We start from the raw sequence: 6,932 nt of genomic DNA, 5'->3' as shown, positions 1-6,932 counted from the left end.
GTCCTTGCATTTTATTAACTTGTTCATCATGACAGAGCTTTATGGAGAATAATGTCTTCCTTCAAGTGGCAGCCAAGATAACTAAAGGCGTTCACTTTCTTCTTCCATAATATTTATCATAAATGACAATTAATTTCACACCTATGTTCATACTTTGTTGTATCTCATGTAAGATATTTGGCAACAGACACAATGTGTACTTATTCTTCATGTATATAAATTATATCAGAGTCATTTGCAGATGCTCAATAAGTACTTGATTATTGAGTGAGGGAGTTGTTTATTCTCTATATAAATAATGTTAGTCTTCTAGAAAAGGATCATCTCACTAATTATGAGTTTTGCTACTAGTTTAATGATATCCTTAGCACTTCTATTAGCAAAGAAATTGTAAAATATATGATAAGAATAGTTTCTCAAAAACAACCATTCAATAAATATTTACCTTTAAAACATAAAGTTGAACCTTTTCCCAGGCAACTGCTTCACAAACTTCTGATGTCTAAAATTTCTTTCTTCTATATCTAGCATATTACAGTTTCTTTATTAATAATTTTGAGCTGGGATTGGCAGTGCAGGCTTGAGATCCCAGTACCAGGAAACTGTAGCTTGAGTTTTCCTGCCTTGCCACAGTCAGGACAAATCTTTGTTACCTGCCAGTCCCACAGCCGCTCAGACCCAACCAAGTAAACACAGAGACTTATATTGCATACAAACTGTATGGCCGTGGCAGGCTTCTTGCTAACTGTTCTTATATCTTAAATTAACCCATTTCTATAAATCTATACCTTGCCACGTGGCTGGTGGCTTACTGGCATCTTTCCATGCTGCTTGTCCTGGTGGTGGCTGCAGTGTCGCTCCTCCTTCTTCCTGTTCCCCCAATTCTCCTCTCTCTTTGTCCCGCCTATACTTCCTGCCTGGTCACTGGCCATCAGTGTTTTATTTATATAGAGTGATATCCACAGCAGGGAACAGGGAGCAAAAGGCTGCCAATTTAAGAGCAATCTGACTACATAATGAGTGCCATGCCTCCTAGGCTGCATATAGACACCACTCTCTGAGAAAACAATTCATAGTCTACTTTCCAGTGATGGCCTCATACCCAGATGCATTTAGTTAAACAAATTGCCTATTTATCTTTAAAAAATGGGGCAAGGGAACTTAGAAGGGGTGGTGGGTAGAGGTGGAGCTGGTAAGAGTTAGAGAAGAAGTGTGGGATGACTATGATCAAAATACACTGAAGGCATACACGAGCTTCCCAAATAATTAATTAAAATAAAATTTAAAATATCTTCATTAGCTATGCTTGCTTTGGCAGCATGTATTCTAAACTTGAAATAATACAGAAAAGATTAGTTTGGCCTTGCGTAGGGATAACCTGCAAATTCACAAAGTATTCCATATTTTTATGTCAACCTACTAACTCTACATATAGTTCAATGGAAATTACCCATTTTTCCTGATAATACTTCCCATAAGAGTTTAGATCATCTAACAACAAACCACAATACCAAGTATGTGAAGCCATCTTTTGAGTTGTTGGCTGGAATTGTACAAGAGACTACCAAAACATTACAGGCTATTTCTATTGCCCTTGGTTGTCCCCAAGATGTGTAATATAAATCCCTATTGCTGAAGATACCCTGCACTTCAAACACAGGTGTCAGAGGCCCCTGAGATGGAAGTGAACTGAAAGTCTTCCTGAGGAGTTTGAAGGTACCATGCAGTCTTCTAGAGTGGGTGTACCAAGAGTCTTACTATGATATCTATTATACCTGTGAAGCCGAACAATGGTCAGCATATTCTTAAGTGTGCAGTAGTGGTTTCTATACCTTTGCAGTAAACAACAGCTCTCTGATCATATTTAAGACTCATTCAACATGAGGGAAAGGAATTCTGATATTAGAAGCATAGCCACCTACTCAGGGCTAGTGAAGCCATGGATCTTGGAGTAGAACCTACAACCACCACTTTACTAAACAAGTATAAACCTTACTTACATCCTAAGTATTTACCCTTATACCCACACGTGGGTGTAGTCCTCAATCCTCATTAAGGAAACTTCTCTTTCCAACAGACAAAAACCATAGAGAATATCACAATCAATAAAAGTACATGATTTTGAGGCTCAGTCCCAAAGGATACATCTACAACACAACTCTCAGAAATCATTGCCAAAAAAAATTATAAGAGATAGAAGACTAGAAAATATTCTTTGAGATTTTTGTCTTCTAGGAATGACAGAAGCTAAACCCATACAGTCTCACAAATAGGACTGCTTAAACATGAGCTGAACAAGGACAACAGCAATATACATGATACAGTGAATGAGGAAAAAGTCAAGAAGGCTTCAATTCTAAACAAAGAAATACAGGCAACTAAAGAATAGCAAGAAAACACTGCAATTGGTTATTCATACCAACTGGTCAGCCTTGTATATAAAAATATACAAACAAGTAACATAGACTAAGCAGCAGCTTGTATTAATTTATATCTATCTATCTATCTATCTATCTATCTATCTATCTATCATCTATCTATCTATCTCATCTATCTATCTATCTATTTATAAAACTAATGGAAATATAGCCACTAGTAGAAAAAAAGTGATGAATTTGAAAGAGAACAAGGAAGTAAAGGAGATGTATGTTGGAGGATTGGAGAGGAAAGGGGATGGAAAGGGGAAATTATGTTATTATATTACAATCTCAGAAAAAAAGAAATGATTCAAATAGATAAAAGAATCCTTAGCTCCTATAGCACACTCAATCTCCAATACTGGCCACTTTTACTTCTGTTGTTACATTTTCCCTGGTAAGAAAGATTTTGTTAGGAATATACCAGGTGGAGGAAGTGGATTTAACACAGAAATAGAAACATTAAACTCACAAGTAAAGACTTTAATTTTCTGGGGGGAAAAGTTAGATTTATGGTACCGTTTGGATTTGAATTGATCTTCAAATATCCATGTTTTAAGGGTTTGTTGAAGGTGGTGAAGCTTCAAAAATGATTCCTGAGAGAAGGTTAAATATTTGATTCCAGAATTATTCTGCCTCCTGATCCTCATTGCTCATGACCATGATGGACTTCACTACAGTCACAAACAATAAGGTCAAAAGACTATGAACTGTAGTCTTTGAACTTTAAACCAAGATTAAAATTCCCTTCTTTTAAGTTAGTAGTTTCAGATATTTCATCACAGCAAGAGCAAACTTATTAATCTATAGTTCTCAATGATATGATAAAAGACTATATGATATGTATATTTTATATGTTTAACAGTGTTTAATATGTTTAATAATATATATGAATATGTTTAATGCTGTCAAAATTACATGCCACTTGAGATTTGAATAAAATTTCCTCTATTTTGCAACATTTTTAGGAAAATAATGTCATGTTATTTATAGAACTAGAGATCTTTGTAGGGGCTATAGGTTCTAGGGTATACAAAATGGAGATAAGCTAACACATAGACACAGAGTGTTGAATTATAATTTGTATAGTTTTACTTTTGTTCTTTCTTTCTTTTTTTAAAGACAGGGTTTCACTGTGTAGTTTTGGTGCCTGTCTTAGATCTTGCTCTGTAGACCAGGCTGGCCCCAAACTCATGGAGATTTGCCTGTCTCTGCCCCCTGAGTGCTGGGATTAAAGGCATGTGCCACCACTGCCCAGCTAGTTTTACTTTTTATGTGTATGGGTTGTTTGGCTGCCTGTGTGAATGTGCATCAACCACATGTTGGTATTTCTTGGAAGCTGGAAGATGGCACTGGATTTCCTAGAACTGGAGTTACAGGTGGCTGTGAAAATGGGAAATAGAACCCAAATGTTCTGGGAGAGTAGCTAGTACTCTTAACCACTAAACTACCTCTCCTGCCAGTCAAATTACATTTCACATATCCATGTTTCTTCATAACATTAAGTTTAAAAAATACTTTCCGCTAACATAGAGGTCTAATTAACATCAGATAAAGTGAGGGGTCTGTATATATATATATATATATATATATATATATATATATATATCTTATATATATGTGTGTATATATATATATATATATATGAAACAGTCTCATTTTTGGAACACTTTTATCTAGGAAAACTAGACTTACCATGGGTATCATGGGGTCTCTAAGGAGATATAGAAGTAGAAAACATAGATAACCCTGATTTTTATAAGTAAAACCACATGGCTATAAACAGGCAGCAACCAAACAAAGATCCATGTACAGTATTCATTCACTTATAGGCTCAACATTTGTTCTCAGTCTAAGCCAAATTAGTAGCTGCAGGAGTTTGACATGGGAAAAATCCATAACTTTCTATGACAAAGTGTCCTGAGACAATATATCTTAATTGACCCGTTTGTGTACTCATTCATTTCTGGTCCCTCAAGCAAAAGATGAATATAACAATAGCTAAAATTACCAAAATGTAGTCTTTCAAGTAAGTTCTGATAAAAACATTCACAACAACAAAGAAGAGATAACAAAGCAGAAAACAACAAAGTCTACAGCAAACAAAGAACAGAAATGAGAAAAGAGAGCAAGATTTTAAGTTCATAGTGCTCACAGTTAATGTACTTTGGGGTTTCTCACACATTCAAATGCCAATGACATGTAGATACAAAATTAAATTGTTTAAATTCAGACTTACATATCGCCACCTATAGACTTAGAAGACATCAATATCAATCAACGAAGTGTAAAGCTGTTTTTATTTCAAAGACTAAAATGATGATAAAATTTGATCAGTTACTAGGATAAATCAAAAATTATCTGTTCTCAACTGAATGGCCTCACTAGAATAATATGCATGTACTATTTTCATTTAAACAAAAATCAGTATAATGTATATTTTTTTCTCTGTATAAAAGGATTAAATATTAAGTAGAATGTGTTATCAGAATAACTAATAGTTTTTGTAAATTGGTAACTTAATGACTGAACTTGAAAACTATGAACAAATGTAAATTTTATACACAAACAAATACAGTTGAATACCTGGGGGGAAATCTAGGAGATTTATGAACTCTATAAATATAGATACTTATTAAGATATCTGTAGTGTTTTAAAACTCAGCTATATATCCTAAATGGACTCCATTACAAATAGAAAGAGAAGCACACAGCCTTTTCCTAGATGAGTTACAAATTCAATTCAACCTCAAAAAATTTGAATATTTTTAGAGGTTTGAAAGCTGATAGTTTAACATATGCCTTAAAGTTTATGTGAGAGTAGTCACAAATGAGAATAGCCAAAGAAATTTTAAAATAAAAGAGAAATGAGAACATGGTGGCAGCAGTTATTAATATGGCTACAGAAATCAGCACAATTAGATATATAGTCCTTGCTAGACTGGAAAAGCAAAGCAGAAATAATGAAAATTCAGTTTGGGTAATATGATGTATCAGAGATTTAAAACAAAAATCAAAGGAGAGAAAACTTTTCCAATCATCTTAAGTATACACATAGAATAATCCCCATATGAAAAGTGACATCCACATGTATCCAATAATTAAAAAACACAAATAAAGATGCTATTTTAATTTTTTGAAATAAAATTTAAGATTAGATACTATACTTGATCTTAGTCAAAATGCCAAACAAGGATCCATTTTGAGGCTAGAAAAAAATTTCAAAATAATATCAAATATCAGAAGTCTGTAAGGATAACTGAGAGATATTAAGGATAATTGTAGGTCTTAAAAGAAACATAGTAATAGAAATAATAAAAATTGTTTATCACATGTTAATTAGAATTGTTTGTCACCCAATAACAGGATTATAATTTTAAAAGTATGTTATTAGATTTTGCTGCCGTATAGATATCATAGACTATGCTTATATCTACCTGCCTTGAGTAACCTTATGAACAACTAGCTATATGGCATATTCTGTTGTATATATGACCTACTGTTGACCTAAATTTTTTTGTGCAGAGTATTTCTATATCAAGACTGAACATCTTTTATATATGTAGTCATTTTTAAAAGTTTATAATTATATATATATATGTATATATATATGCTTTTTATGCATATGCTAGGCAAACACTCTATCTCTGTGTTGTGTTTATAGCTTTTTAAACATCTTTTAATTTTAATATATACAATAAAGAATGTTATCATGTTCATCATTTTATATATTTGACAGTTACAAAACTTAGAAAATAGTGAAGAAGAACATTAACTTAGAGTATTTCGGCACAAAGAAAGTCTAGTAACTCAGCCAGGCATGGTGGCATACATCTGAAATCCCAGCAACTGGGAAATTTGAGTCAGAATGATCCAAGATTCAATCCATCTCAAACTACATTACATAATTTTGTAATAAATACAACCTCTCCCAAAGTAAATAAACTCTAAAATCCAATAGCATAACTATAAAAGGTCTTTAAAAGAAATATCAATAAATTTAAGAAGTTCAAATTAGAAATAGTTAAAGAACTATGACATAACAGAATAAAATGGTCTTTTTTTGTCCTTCCTCAGATTAGGCAAAGAAAATTTATGTTACAGGTTAGCTTCCTTATCTAGTCTTATAGGTGCTCTCTCCATTGTTAGGTAGATTTTGTCTAAGGATATCCAAGTGTTTATTATCAAATAAGCATCATGAGACTGTGATTCACCACAGCTTTTAAAAGATGTAGTTGGTATGTATTTTTAAACAGATACCAGGCTCTTTTACAAAACACTCTTATATCCAGAAATAAATCCTTCTGAAACAAATACACTAGTGCTTCATGCACACTTGTGCTCACAAGACCACAGGCACACACACAATTATCATATCTTTTTAATTTTTCATGTAACATAATAATTAAAAACTAGAAGAAGTTAACATGAATATTAAATGACAATTAGAATAGTATTTTACTGTTTATTGATGCAATGATGTCTGATAAGTTTTCAGAGCAATATCATAAATCT

The 6,932-nt window shown here is 32.9% G+C and overlaps 1 non-coding gene across 1 annotated transcript; it reads left to right on the top strand.

Moving 5' to 3' along the window:
• Positions 1-1,302: 1,302 nt before the first annotated feature.
• LOC114698361 lies at positions 1,303-1,408 on the top strand. The gene has a single exon (XR_003735343.1). It is a non-coding gene; the product is annotated as a U6 spliceosomal RNA (small nuclear RNA).
• The last annotated feature ends 5,524 nt before the right edge of the window (positions 1,409-6,932 follow it).

This window comes from Peromyscus leucopus, chromosome 2 (assembly GCF_004664715.2).
Source record: "Peromyscus leucopus breed LL Stock chromosome 2, UCI_PerLeu_2.1, whole genome shotgun sequence".
In the NCBI taxonomy this organism is placed as follows: Eukaryota; Metazoa; Chordata; class Mammalia; order Rodentia; family Cricetidae; genus Peromyscus; species Peromyscus leucopus.
Note: the sequence above shows the minus strand (reverse complement) of the source record. Positions and strands in the feature narration are given on the sequence as shown.